The sequence below is a fragment of the Sapajus apella genome, unplaced genomic scaffold, assembly GCF_009761245.1.
Source record: "Sapajus apella isolate SASKATOON/1434 unplaced genomic scaffold, GSC_monkey_1.0 scaffold35, whole genome shotgun sequence".
In the NCBI taxonomy this organism is placed as follows: domain Eukaryota; kingdom Metazoa; phylum Chordata; class Mammalia; order Primates; family Cebidae; genus Sapajus; species Sapajus apella.
In genome coordinates, this window is record NW_022436975.1 from 9,047,436 (window position 1) to 9,063,362 (window position 15,927).

A 15,927-nucleotide genomic window follows, 5' to 3' on the forward strand; every position below is an offset into this window, starting at 1 on the left:
TAAAAAGCCAAAACCCATCGGTGTGCTGTATCCAGGAAACCCATCTCATATGCAAGGATACACAAAGGCTTGAAATAAAGGGATGGAGGAAGATTTACCAAGCAAATGGAGAGCAAAAAAAAAAAAAAACCAGGTGTTACAATTCCCATCTCTGATAAAATAGACTTTAAATGAACAAAGATCAAAAGAGACAAAGAAGGACATTACATAATGGTAAACGGATCAATGCAACAAGAAGAGCTAATGATCCTAAATACATACACACCCAATACAGGAGCACCCAGATACATAGGCAAGTTTTAATGACTTACAAACAGACTTAGACTCCCATACAATAATAGTGGGAGACTTTAACACCCCATTGTCGATATTAGACAGATCAACGAGACAGAAAATTAACAAGGATATGCAGGACTTGAACTCAGGCTTGGACCAAGCAAAACTAATAGACATTTACAGCACTCTCCTCCCCAAATCCACAGAATATACATTCTTCTCAGCACCACATCACACCTACTCTAAAATTGACCACATAATTGAAAGTAAATCACTCCTCACAAATGCAAAAGAATAGAAACCATAAAACAGTCTCTCAGACCACAGTGCAATCAAGTTAGAACGCAGAATTCAGAAACTAAGAGCCACAAAGCTTCATGGAAACTGAACAACTGGCTCTTGAATGTTGACTGGATAAACAATGAAATGAAAGCAGAAATAAAGATGTTCTTCAAAATCAACGAGAACAAAGACACACCATACTAGAATCTCTGGGACACATTTAAAGCAGTGCCTAGAGGAAAATATATAGCAATAAATGCCCACATGAGAAGCAAGGAAAGATCTAAAATCAACACTCTATCGTCAAAATTGGAAGAGCTAGAGGAACAAGATTAAAAAAAAAAAAACTCAAAAGCTAGCAGAAGACAAGAAATAACTAAGATCACAGAAGAACTGAAGGAGATAGAGACACAAAAAACCCTTCAAAAAATCAAGAAATCCAGGACCTGGTTTTTTGAAAAGATCAACAAAATAGGCAGACCACTAGCCAGATTAATAAAAAAGAAAAGAGAGAATAATCAAATAAATGCAATAAAAAACAATAAAGGGGATATCACCACAGATTCCACAGGAATACAAACCATCATCAGAGATTATTATAAACAACTCTATGCATATAAACTAGTAAACCTGGAAGAAATGGATAAATTCCTGGACACTTGCATCCTCCCAAGCCTAAACCAGGAAGAAGTCAAAACCTTGAATACACCAATAACAAGGTCTGAAGTTGAGGCAGCAATTAAGAGCCTACCACCCAAAAAAAGCCCAGGTCCAGATGGGTTCACAACCGAATTCTACCAGACATACAAAGAGGAGCTGGTACCATTTCTTCTGAAACTATTCCAAACAATCCAAAAAGAGGGAATCCTTCCCAAATCATCTTATGAGGCCAACATCATCCTGATACCAAAACCTAGCAGAGACTCAGCAAGAAAAGAAAACTTCAGGCCAATATCTATGATGAACATAGATGTAAAAATCTTCAATAAAATACTGGCAAACCGATTGCAACAGCATATCAAAAACTTATTCACCATGATCAAGTAGGCTTCATCCTGGGGATGCAAGGTTAGTTCAACATACACAAGTCCATAAACGTAATTTGCCACTTAAACAGAACAAAAGACAAAAACCACATGATTATATCAATTGATACAGGGAAGGCCTTTGACAAAATTCAACAGGCCTTTATGCTAAAAACCCTCAATAAGCTAGGTATCAATGGAACGTATCTCAAAATAATAAAAGCTATTTATGACAAACCAACAGCCAATATCATACTGAATGGGCAAAAACTGGGAGCATTCCCTTTGAAATCTGGCACTAGACAAGGATGCCCTCTCTCACCATTCCTATTCAATATAGTATTGGAAGTTCTAGCCAGAGCAATCAGGCAAGAAAAAGAAATAAAGGGTATTCAAATAGGAAAGGAGGAAGTCAAATTGTCTCTATTTGCAGACGACATGATTGGATATCTAGAAGACCCAATCATCTCATCCCAAAATCTCCTGAAACTGATAAGCAACTTCAGCAAAGTCTCAGGATACAAAACCAATGTGCAAAAATCACAAGCATTCCTATACACCAATAACAGACTTAAAGGGAGTCAAATCAAGAATGAACTGCCATTCACAATTGCTACAAAGAGAATAAAACACCTAGGAATACAACTAACAAGGAACATAGAGGACCTCTTCAAGGAGACCTACAAACCACTGCTCAGCAAAATAAGACAGGACACCAACAGATGGAGAAACATTCCATGTTCACGGTTAGGAAGAATCAATATTGTGAAAATGGCCATACTGCCCAGAGTAATTTACAGATTCAATGCTATCCCCATCAAGCTACCAATGACCTTCTTTACAGAATTGGAAAAAAAACACCTTAAACTTTATAAGGAACCAAATGAGAGCTGGCATAGCCAAGTCAATTCTTAGCAAAAAGAACAAAGCAGGAGGCATCACACTACCAGACTTCAAACTATACTACAAGGCTACAGTAATCAAAACAGCATGGTACTGGTACCAAAACAGAGATATAGACGAATTGAACAGAATGGAAGCCTCAGAGGCAACACAGCACATCTACAACCATCTGATCTTTGACAAACCTGACAACAACAAGCAATGGGGAAAGGATTCCCTGTTTAATAAATGGTGTTGGGAAAACTGACTAGCCATGTGCAGAAAGCAGAAACTGGACCTCTTCCTGACACCTTACACTAAAATTAATGCCAGATGGAATAAAGACTTAAATATAAGACCTAACACCATAAAAACCCTAGAAGAAAATCTAGGCAAAGCCATTCAGGACATAGGTGTAGGCAAGGACTTCATGACCAAAACACCAAAAGCGTTGGCAACAAAAGCCAAAATAGACAAATGGGACCTAATCAAACTCCACAGCTTCTGCACAGCAAAAGAAACAGTCATTAGAGTGAATCGGCAGCACAGAATGGGAAAAAATTTTTGCAGTCTACCCATCTGACAAAGGGCTGATATCCAGAATCTGCAAAGAACTAAAACAGATTTACAAGAAAAAAACAAACAAGCCCATTCAAAAGTGGGCAAAGGATATGAATAGACACTTTACAAAAGAAGACATACATGAGGCCAACAAACATATGAAAAATTTCTCATCATCACTTGTCATTAGAGAAATGCAAATCAAAACTACATTGAGATACCATCTCATGCCAGTTAGAATGGTGATCATTAAAAAATCTGGAGACAACAGATGCTGGAGAGGATGTGGAAAAATAGGAACACTTCTACACTGTTGGTGGGAGTGTAAATTAGTTCAACCATTGTGGAAGACAGTGTGGCGATTCCTCAGGGACCTAGAAATTCCATTTGACCCAGCAATCCCATTACTGGGTATACATCCAAAGGATTATAAATCGTTCTACTATAAGGACACATGCACACGAATGTTCATTGCAGCACTGTTCACAATAGCAAAGACCTGGAACCAACCCAAATGCCCTTCGATGATAGACTGGACAGGGAAAATGTGGCACATATACACCGTGGAATGTTATGCAGCCATCAAAAACAATGAGTTCATGTCCTTTGTAGGGACATGGATGAACCTGGAAACCATCATTCTCAGCAAACTGACACAAGAACAGAAAATCTAACACCACAGGTTATCACTTGTAGGTAGGTGTTGAACAATGAAAACACATGGACACAGGGAGGGGAAGCAACACACACTGGGGTCTGTTAGGCGGGAAACAGGGGAGGAACAGTGGGGGGTGGGGAGTTGGGGAGAGATAGCATGGGGAGAAATGCCAGATATAGGTGATGGGGAGGAAGGCAGCAAATCACACTGCCATGTGTGTGCCTATGCAACAATCTTGCATGTTCTTCACATGTACCCCAAAACCTAAAATGCAATAAAAAAAGATGAGAAAAAAAAAAGAAATCATTCTACTATAAAGACACATGCACACGTATGTTTATCACGGCACTATTCATAAAAACAAAGACTTGGAACCAACCCAAATGCCCATCACTGATAGACTGGATAAAGAAAACGTGGCACATATATACCATGGAATACTATGCAACCGTAAAAAAGGATGAGTTCATGTCCTTTGCAGGGACATGGATGAAGCTAGAAACCATCATTCTCAGCAAACTAATGCAAGAACAGAAAACCAAACACCACATGTTTAACTCATAAGTGGGAGTTGAACAATGAGAACACATGGACAGAGGGAGGGGACCATCACACCCTGGGGTCTATCTGGGTGGTTAGGGAGCCAGGGGAGGGATAGCATTAGGAGAAATACCTAATATTGATGATGAGTTGATGGGTGCAGCAAATCACCATGCCACGTGTATACCTAAGTAGCAAACCTACACATTCTGCGCATGTACCCCATAACATAAAGTATAATAAAAAATAAAGAAAGAAAAATAGTTCATTTTAATGATGAGGTATTCACATCAATACAATTGAATTAAATCTCATATTTGGCAATGGAAAGGAATGATTAATTCAGGACCTTTAGTTGCAGGAAAAATTTTCTAGGCTTCCCAATAAAGTATTTCTGACTCATTTTTTAATTAGAGGGACTGGGAAACCAGGTTTATATTTGTGATAAGAGAAGACTTCTCCAGAAGTCTACATATAAAGTTGGACAGTTAAAACAGAGAGGCTAGCTCCCTTAAAAGTGCTTGAGACATTTAACACGGTTGTATCCGGGGAGTCAGTGAGGATCTCCTGACAATATGTTTTTTTCTTCAAAAATCCTGACTGAGTTAATCTGAGCAAGGCCTTCAAATTAAATGTCTATATTCTGACCCCTTTGACAGCATGTGAATGGGAGGTCTTGTAAGAGAGCGAATGGTTGTTTATTTTATTTGTTTTTGTTTTTCTTTATTTTTTCTAGAAAAAAGGGATATATCTGCAGAACATGCAAGTTTGTAACATAGGCATATGTGTGCTATGGTAGTTTGCTGTACCTACTGACCCATCCCCTAAGTTCCCTCCCCTCACCCCCTCAACTCACCAACAGGCCCTAGTGTGTGATGTTCCCCTTTCTGTGTCCATGTGTTCTCATTGTTCAACACCCACTTATAAGTGAGAACATACAGTGTTTGGTTTTTGGTTTCTGTGTTAGTTTGCTGAGGATGATGGCTTCCAGCTTCACCCATGTAAAGGACATGATGGCATGACTTCATTCCTTTTTATGGCTGCATAGTATTCCATGGTGTATATGTATTCCATGGCATTTACATTTTCTTTATCCAGTCTATCACTGATGGGGATTTAGGTTGGTTTCATGTCTTTGCTATTGTAAATAGTGCTGCAGTAAACATACGTGTGCATATGTTTTTATAATAGAATGCTTTATAATCCTTTGGGTATATACCCAGTAATGGGGATGCTAGGCCAAATGGTATTTTTGGTTCTAGATCCCTGAGGAATCACCACACTGTCTTCCACAATGGTTGAACTAATTTACACTCCCACCAACAGTGTAAAAGCATTCCTATTTCTCCACAACCTCACCAGCATCAATTGTTTCTTGACTTTATAATAATCATCATTCTGACTAGCATGAGATGGTATCTCATTGAGGTTTTGATTTGCATTTCTCTGATGATCAGTGATATTGAGCTTTTTTTTTTCATGTTTGTTGGCCTCATAAATGTCTTCTTTTGAGAAGTGCCTATTCATATACTTTGCTCACTTTTTGATGGGGTAGTTGGTTTTTTTCTTGTAAGTTTGTCTAAGTTCCTTGTAATTTGGGATATTAGACCTTTGTTTGATGGGTTGCAAAAATTTTTTTCCATTCTGTAGGTTGCCTGTTCACTCTAATGATAGTTTCTTCTGCTGTGCAGAAGCTCCTTAGTTTAATTACACCCCATTTGTCACTTTTGGCTTTTGTTGCAATTGCTTTTGCCTTTTTTGTCATGAAGTCTTTGCCCATGTAAGTATAATTCTTTAGGACCAATAAATTCCTTAAAGAAGATGTAGCTAAGAATCCCCAAAATGTAGACCAGATCTACGCTTAAGGGCAGAAAGCACAGTTGCACCCTGTTGGTTCATGGGGAGCCCTCATGCTGTCATGAAGGAAAGGCTTGTAAGTCCAGGCTGGTTCTGCTATTCCCAGCTTACATTCTTTTCCACTTCAGGGGCTTTCCTAGAGTTTAATAGATAGAGTGATATACCCCTCTGGCTGCCTCATTCCACTACACCTTGAGGCTGTTATGTTAGAGTTCTGAAAGCAGGAAATAATGATAAAACTGCCACCTGGACTTACTCTTCTCTCATGTGCAATGTAAAGCAAGCAGCTTTTGTTGCAAATACTTTTAAGAAAGATACACCAATCTGCAAAATGTATGCTGGAAAATTACTTGGGGGCATTCAGTTCCACCCTTAGCATATCCTGAGCAGCGGCCACATTTCTTTGTAGAAATCACGCTCAAGTACCCTGAAGACAAAAAGTCCTTGAAACGTCACAGCCTTTATACTCGGGAGATAAACATCTACAAGCCAGCCCCAACTGCACCATACAAAGATAAGTACGGACCTGCAGAACAGCCTAGGCTGTGCTGCAGTGACAGACCAACAGAAATGTCAAGGGTTTCAGCACATAAAATGTTGTAACTGAGTGAGCTCAAAATCACCACCGAGACAAGGACTAGGCCAAATTACAGGGTCTTTATTGCTGGCGATCGTGGAGGACTCGCGTCTCTCTAACCTTTGGTCCTGAAAGGAGGGTGTCAAGAACTTTTATGCCCATAAACCACCTCCTGGGCGGAGGTGAGGGTGAGGGGCTTTGGATATTCTGAGGGGTAGGGGACTTTAGACATTCCGATTGTTACTTAGGTGGTTCACAGAAGTCAAGATAAGCATTAGCTTACACATTGCCTGGGTAGGGTGGAAATTACAGACCTTAGTTACTTACTACAAGTTGCAGGAGCCAAGATGGTGTGGGTTTGGACTGCTTGCCTGTCGCATTAGGGTTGCAGAGAGCAGTTTCAATGGAAAGCCGAGGTATGGTCGAGGTATGCAGCTTATGGGGAAATTACCGTGTCACAAAAGTTTTGCTTATTCAAAGTGTACTAGGAGCCCACTAGCTCAGTAGAGCAGCTGCTTTTCAAGCAATGACACAGGGATCCAGACTGACTTCACTGAGGCTGTCTCTTCTCAGTGGTGGCTAAACCAATCAACATGGGAAGGAAAATGGGAGCTGCAAGTTGCTTAGAAGTTTTATGACACCTTAACAGCCAAGATGAGGCATAGCTCACTCCTTCCACATTCCATGGGCCAGAACCACGGGCCACGGTGTCAGCTAACTGTAAAGAAGACTAGGAAGTGGAGGGCAGCACCTGGTGTGTGATGAGCATTAGATGACTCTGCTATAAACTTTTGCTAGGTTAGGGAAAGCTAGAAGAAAGACCCTCCTTTAGGAACATCAGATTTAGTAATATTAGACATGGATGCACAATACTCATTCTGTACAACACGAGATTATTCAGGAATACAGGAGAGAAAAGAAATGGAGTTGTTTCCATATCGATAGCTAGAATTATGTCCTTTTGACACAAGCTTCCTTTTATCCCTCTCATTATAAATGATACATTTTATTGGTTTTCCTAATGTCCTTTACTTATTGTAGAGAAGTTTAGCAGTCACCAAAGCTGATTATAATGTATTTGTTAATGTTTTCAATTTAATTCAAGCATGAAGTGGAGTTTATGACATTTCTACAATAAATCTCATTATTAATTCATTGTTTCTTCCATCCAACATCCTTGTTTTTCCTGTTAGAGCTAATTAAAAATCCATTTGAAATACGTTTATAGCCTTACTAATACAGTATTTCAAAAGCTCTACACTACATGAGAAATGCATGAATCTTCTCTACACTGCATGATTCTCTCATTGTAACTGTGCTTTTTATTATTTAGCACTTAAAAATTCAGGGAGAAGTTTCATGAAGTTCGTTAATCAGTTCATATTTAATTATACGTTTATAATTTTAGAAGGGTGTGTGTTCTTCTAAATTAGATAATGAGCTTCCAGTAAAAATTACCTGGAATACGTTTGGGCTAAATTGAGAATATAAGGCAATGGCCCTTACACAGCACCAAACTGATTTGATAATAAATTAACAATATGTCAAGTAAATGATAAGATTAATTATTACTTTACTCTCTTTTTTTTTTTCACAAAACTCTTCCCATCTTTACTTGAAAAGCTGTTCATTCACTCAAATTTAAGACAGTGGATTTTAAACTCTTCAATAATAAGAGCATTTCAAATTATTCATCTGGGTACAGTTGTGAAATACTACCTTACTGCGCCAATATATATATAATGGCACTTGAATTACAAAGTCATATTTTGGTATCTATGAGAAGAGTAAGAGACTGAATGTACTTAACCTTACAAATCACAGTTTCTTGGAGCTTCAAGGGTCACTGAAGCTCATTTAATTGACTCTCCTATTCACTGTGTCATTCATTCTAATATATTACTGTCAGGTTACCATCTGGCCTTCTTCTGGAATGTTTTCAGTGAAAAGAGGTTTGCAGTATCTCCAGGTCATTGCAATGTTAAGGTTCATTGTTAGATGTAACCTACTTTCTTTGGAACAAAAACTTACCTTTATATAACTTCTTCTCAATGATCTTAACTGTACCATGCCTAGAAACACAATTTCTTCCCCCCTGACAGCTATGCTGTCTGCCTTTAACCTTCATTTAGTAGGAAGCCTAAATCCCTCAACCATTAACAGTGAGATGGTTTAGAGAGTCCTTACCACATCGATCATCCTCTGCATTAGTGGTTCTCATATACACGGGGATAGCCGATACTTGGAAAGGGGGGATTGGGTTTGCCTGAGAGGACAGTAGGGCTTTTTCTTACATTGTTCCCCTTACCTCAAGATTCAAAAATGCTTCCTAAGGTGGAAAGGCTTTTCTCCATTATTGGACTGGTTGGAATGAGTCCCCAAAAATGATGATTTATGTGAAAAGCCTACTAAATGTCAGCTAAAATTTGTTAACATACTTTTTTAATATGATGTCCAAATTTTAATACAGAACTTCAGATGTATCTTGATAATTACAAAATATAATAAAACTATTATCTCCTATATTATTCAGATCCTACACACAGTGATATGGCTATCACTTGAGCTTTCTCAGGCCCTAAAGCCTATAAATATACATGGCTTATGTTAATATTAAAAACACAAATTGTATTAACTTTCATCTGCACTGTCTCACTCAGCAACTTAGTGCCTCCTGCTATTTCACCTATAGATATACACCAGGTATATCTTAGAACTTCACCAAGAACTTAAAGCAACCAAAAAACAAAACTGCACCACAGTCAGTCAGATGTAGTGCATTTTATCATTTAATTCGCACAGCAACTCTGTTATGTGAGTTACTTTACAAAGCAAAAAACAACATCAGAGAGGCTAAGTAATCTGCTAAGCTTCCATGTCTCTCCAAAGGCAAATTACGGCATAATTGCCTAAACACAACATGTTGTGCAATGGGATAACAGATGATACAATCATTAGCATAATGGCTTTTAATTATCTTGTCTCAAATTTTTAGCAACCTAGATCCTAGGTGATTATTCTAAATTATTGTTGGTTTCATTGGCTGTGTTTTCACAGGGCAGCAGACTCCCACAGCTCGCTCTGGGTGATGATCAAGATCAAGGCTGTAGTCGGGGTCCACATACTGTTTCTCAAGGTGAAGGGCACTCACTAGGCATGCTAAAGCTATGTATTCAAGACAAGTGGAAGTGAAAGGTCATAAACACGGCGACTGCTTTGAGTACCTGAGCATCAAAGACCCTCCACCTCCCTCAGAACTGCCTCAAATGCATCCTCAAACCACATTACCCAAATCCCACATCAATCTCTCTGTCTCTAACTGGCCAGGTCAGAGACCTGGGCTTTGGGCTCCTATAATTTATACACCAGAGATGTTGTTCTGCAGCAGGTGGAATGTGACTGCCAGATGTTTCATGTCTGAGCTTTTGTAATACGTGAGCAGGTCCAACTAATACTAAGTGCAGGGAAAATGTTTCAGTGTTTAAATCAGAATATGCTCCTTATGATTACTTTTGAAATCTATCATGCCTAAGCAGTTTATGACTGAGAACTCTGGAAAGTCAGGAAGAAACATCCTGGTTTGGGGAATTTGAAGCCATATGAGGAACATGGTGCAGTTAATGACTTCCCCACAGCTATGATATCAAGCTGGTTGGGAGCCACCCCAGGAACATCCTAAAACATTCTTTTCCTTGGGCTTTGATCTAAAAGTATCTCTTTGATGAAAGTTGCTCCTTCATGTAAAAACAGATAGCTCCATAAAGGAGGCAAGCACAATCTTCTGAACTGACTTCTCTTTTTGGATCAGATTTATGGATATAAACAACATTTTTTACAAATTTTCCAATCAACATTACCATTCTTAATGCTTTATGCAATTTTTTAAAATCTTATCAGGATAAATTTTTTAATAGCTCTGAATTGTGTTATACTCTCCCATCATTAAAAATAAACAAATAGCAGAACAAAACACCACCATCAAAGCAGTAAGTTAGCTCAGGGCATACAGCAAATGAGCAAATGATACACAAAACACAACCTCCTAGAAACTGACATAGTAGAAAAAGCACTGCATTAAAAATCAAATCCATAGCTGATCAATCTTGTGAAGATCATATGAAAATTGGCATATAAAAGAAAATGCTATTTGAAATATTGTCATTAAATTTAAGCCTCTCATTTAGAAACAGGCTTATGTATGGACTCATGTATTTATTCAATCAACAAATATCTGTAGACTACCCATCACATACCACTGAGCTAAATGTTAGGTATTTATTCTGACTTAGGTTACTGGAACAGTTTTTCTAATCTAATCTATGATTTTTATAGAGAAGAAAATAATTTTCTGTTGCATGATTTAAAATTCTCAGCAACAAGCTGTAATAAAACAAGTCATCTAAAGCATATCTATTCACTTTTGGATTTCATGTCACCGCTGCAATCCAATTATATGTTACTTGTCATAAAAACTTGGGGTCTCTTCACATGAAGGTATTTGTATTCATGGAAAAATTGAGATACAAGGCCTATTTTTTTATTGTTTTAATATGTGTGGGTACCTGTGTTCCTGATTTCTGATCAAGTTGAGGAGACAGAATGAACTGAGAGAAGAACATTAAGCATTTGAGAGATCAATCCTTTGTGTGAGTAGGCCCCATGGAGAAACCTAACATGTTCTTTTGAAAAGTTTGAGGGTGGGAGGAGGGAGAGTAGCAGAGAAAAATAACTATTGGTACTAGGCTTAGTGCCTGGGTGACGAAATAATCTGTACGACAAAACCCCTGTGACATGAGTTTACCTATATAATAAACCTGCACAAGTACCCCTGAACCTAAAATAAAACTTAAAAAGAAAAGAAGAAGAAAAGTTTGGTTTTGGAAAGACTGTGGAGGAGGAGTAAAGAATAAAGGCACAGTTGAGTGGATGTGCCTCTGTGGGAAAATGGCAGTGCTGACATTGTTTCTCTCAGTGGGTTCCTGGGTTAATTCCCAGCTACAATCCCTGGTAGTGTCGATGATGAGGTGGGCATTTCTCTCCACATCCATCTTGCAGAAGACGAAAGACAGCCACTCTCAAGGCTACAGTGGGAAGGAGGGCTTGTTGTTAGTTACTTAAGGCTGGGAAGAAAATTAGTATTCTTTTGGCAGAGCAAGAATGAAAATAGCTGTGATGCACCTTTTTAAGTGGGGAACATTCAAGGATTTCCTACCAAAAAAAAAAAAAAAAAAGCAAAAGATTCCTAGTATCTCCTCAGTTCTCTACAATTGTGTTGAAGGTATTTACCAATGCAATTGGCTAACATGAAGCAGTTGTAGACATAAGAATTAGAAAGGAAGCGATATAACCGAATTTGCAAAAAGTATGATTACTAAATACCTGGAAAACCTCAAAGCATTTATGAAAAACACTACAGGAATAACAGAATTCAGTAGACAAATAAATTATTTATCCCTATACATACATATGATAACCTAACAAAGATAAAATGGAGGCAAAGGCTCCATTTACAAGTAGTAAAAGTAACAGTAGTAATAACAGAAGACTTAGGCATAATTTAACAGTACATACCTAACACCTGTTTAAAGACAATTATAAAACACTCCTGAAAGACACAAAAACAAACCTGAGCAACTAGAATTACACACACCCTGTTTGTGATAGGAAAGCTTAATACTCACTATGTCAATTCTCCCTGAATTAATTTATAAATGAAATGTGTTCACGGCAAAAATATCCTCATGCTTTTTTCCAGAGTAGGATAAGTTGATTATGATAAGCAAGAAGAGCCAAAAAAAAAAAAATCCTAAAAAGCGGAAAAATGGAAACAGGCAAGAAATATAAAAATATATTATGGAAATTACTTTAGAGCATAAGGTAAAAGTATTATCTAATATTAAAACATATTATAGTACCCTTTAAGTATAGTTCTATATTATTAGAGAGTGAACAGATAGACTAACAGTAAACTTAAAAACAGATTCAATGGCATCTTGTCTCAATGGAGACAAGATGGACTTTTTAGTAAGTGCTGGAACAAGTAAGTGGATGATTACATCTCTAAAAGAACAAAATTGAATCCATTGTACTATACACCAGAATAAATAAAAACATTCCAGAGACTTAAATGTTAAAAATAAACCATGTAAGTTTTAAATTCTGTTTATGTGATGTATCACATTTATTGACTTGCATATGTTAAACCATCCCTGTATTCCTGGTATAAAACCACTTGATCACGATGTATTAGCTTTTTGATATGCTGTTGTATTCATTAGCTAGTGCTTTGTTGTGGATTTTTCCATCTATGTTCATCAGGGATACTGGTCGGTAGTTTTCTTTTTTAGTTATGTCCTTTCTTGCTTTTGGTATTAGGGTGATACTGGCTTCATAGAATGATTTAAGGAGGATGTCTCTTTCTTTTGATATAGATTGAGTAAGATTGCTATCAATTCTTTTTTGAATATCTGATAGAACTCGGCTGTGAATCCATCTGGTCCTGGACTTTTTTGTTTGTTGTTTGAAAGTTTTAAAATTACTGATTCAGTAAAAGACTTAAATCTAAGACCTGAAACCATAAAAATTCTAGAAGATAACCTCAGAAAAATTTTTCTAAGGCCGGGCGCGGTGGCTCACGCCTGTAATCCCAGAACTTTGGGAGGCCGAGGCGGGTGGATCACGAGGTCAAGAGATCGAGACCATCCTGGTCAACATGGTGAAACCCCGCCTCTACTAAAATTACAAAAAATTAGCTGGGCATGGTGGCGCGTGCCTGTATTCCCAGCTACTCAGGAGGCTGAGGCAGGAGAATTGCCTGAACCCAAGAGACGGAGGTTGCAGTGAGCCGAGATCGCGCCATTGCACTCCAGCCTGGGTAACAAGAGCGAAACTCCGTCTCAAAAAAAAAAAAAAAAAAAAAAAAAAGAAAAAGAAAAATTTTTCTATATATTAGCTTAGGCAAAGAATTTATGACTAAGAACCCAAAAGCAAATCCAAAGAATTTGTGGCTAAGAACCCAAAAGCCAATCCAACAAAGCCAAAAATAAATAAATGCGAAGTAATTAAAGTAAAAAGTTTCTGCACAGCAAAAGAAATAATCAGCAGAGTAAACTGATAACCAAGAGTGGGAGAAAATTCCCAAGTTATGCATCCAACAAAGGACTAATATCCAGAATCTACGAGAATTCAAACAAATCAGCAAAAAACGAACAAACAAACAAAACAAAGAATCCCATCAGAAAGTGGGCAAAGAAGCTGGGCACAGTGGCTCACACCTGTAATCTCAGCACTTTGGGAGTCTGAGGCAGGTGGATCACTTGAGGTCAGGTGTTACATTCCAGCCTGGACAACATGGTGAAACCCCATCTCTACTAAAAATACAAAAAAAAAAAAAAATTAACTGGGCATAGTAGCACATGCCTGTAATCCCAGCTCCTTAGAGGCTGAGGCACAAGAATCACTTAAGCCTGGATGGTGGAAGTTGCAGTGAGCCAAGATCGTGCCACTGCACTCCAGTCTGGGCAACAGAATGAGATTTCCATCTAAAAAAAAAAAAATGAGCAAAGGACATGAATAGACAATCCTCAAAAGAATATACACAAAAACAGCTCACGAACATGAAAAAAAATGTTCAACATCACTAATTATCAGGAAAATGCAAATTCAAACCACAAGAAGATACTACCTCACTCCTACAAGAATGGCCATAATTTTAAAATTGAGTTCATGGCTGATGGGAGGCAGGACAAGATTGCAGCTCCAGACAGATCAGCAGGTGGGGTCTCGCATTGCAACTTTTATCTCCAGATGATTGATTGCAAGAACAAACCAGCAATCTTGAGAGGACCCACAGAACCTCTCAAGGAAGCGGACTGCTCCTGCAGGACCCAGGATACACCCCCCCAAACCGTCAGTACCCCAACTACAGAGGTGGGAAAGGGAGACCCTCCTCTCCCAAACACACGCTTCCACTAGAGAAGATGAAGGTCAGTTGGCCAGAGAAGTTTCTGACTTTACCTGGAGCTGAGTCAATTTGCAGAGCCAAGTGAAATACTTGGGTAGAAAAAGCAAATACTTGGGTATAGAAAGCAGCAGAAACACTTGGGAGCTTACTGGGTCTTCAGCAGGCCATTCCTGCCTGGCTCCACAGGTATCCAACGGGAGAGGAGCAGGGAGTTAAACTACACAGGGAGCAGGAAATCTCTATCTGAACTTTGTAATAATTTGAATGGGGTAAGAATCCTCCTGGCCAGAACTCAGGAGAGGGTGCAAATCCAAATCCGGTGTGCAGACTCCGCAGCAGTGGAAGAATCAAGCCCTTTTCTTTCACAGCTCGAAGGCAGGTAGCCTGGGGCAGGTTTTCAAGCCGGTACAGCTCTCCCCTGGAAACGGACTGGATGCTGTTGTAGGGGCATAGTGGGAGTGAGACGTGCCCTTCAGTTTGCATGGGAGCTGGGTGAGGCCTGTGACTGTGTGTGTGTGTGTGTGTGTGTGTGTGTGTGTGTGTGTATACACTATATATATGTATACACACTATATACATATATATATATTGTGGAATACTACTTAGCCATAAAAAGGAATGAATTAACAGTATTTACAGTGACCTGGATAAGACTGGAGACTATTATTCTAAGTGAAGTAATTCAGGAATGGAAAATCAAACATCGTATGTTCTCACTGATATGTGAGAGCTAAGCTATGAGGAAGCAAAGGCTAAGAATGATACAATGGACTTTGGGGACTTGGGGGGAAGAGTGGGAGAGGGAAAGGATAAAAGACTACAAATATGGTGTAGTGTATACTGCTTGGGTGATGGGTGCACCAAAATCTCACAAATCACCATTAAAGAACTTATGTAACTAGATACCGCCTGTACACCAATAACTTATTTTTTAAAAAATTTTTAATTCAAAAATAAAGATTTATTGATTTAAAAAAATTTTCATTGTTGGCTTTTAGTTAATATCTTTATTGATGATCTGAGGAAAGGGTAATCAGTTTGTCAAATTTTTATGTTATTCAATTAGTAACTATTCTAAAAAAAAAGGTGAAGGATAATAAAATGATACTAGTAGATTAGAGAAGCCAAATATTCTACCAGGAAAGGTAAAAAATAGACACATTTACTATCTAAAGAATCATTCTCTTATGAACAAAAATTCAAAAAAAGAATACCAAAGCATTTTAAATTAACTTGATTTAAAGCAAAAGATGGAGAAAGTCCTAGCTAGAGCAATAGGACAAGAGAAAGAAAGAAAGAAAAGGCA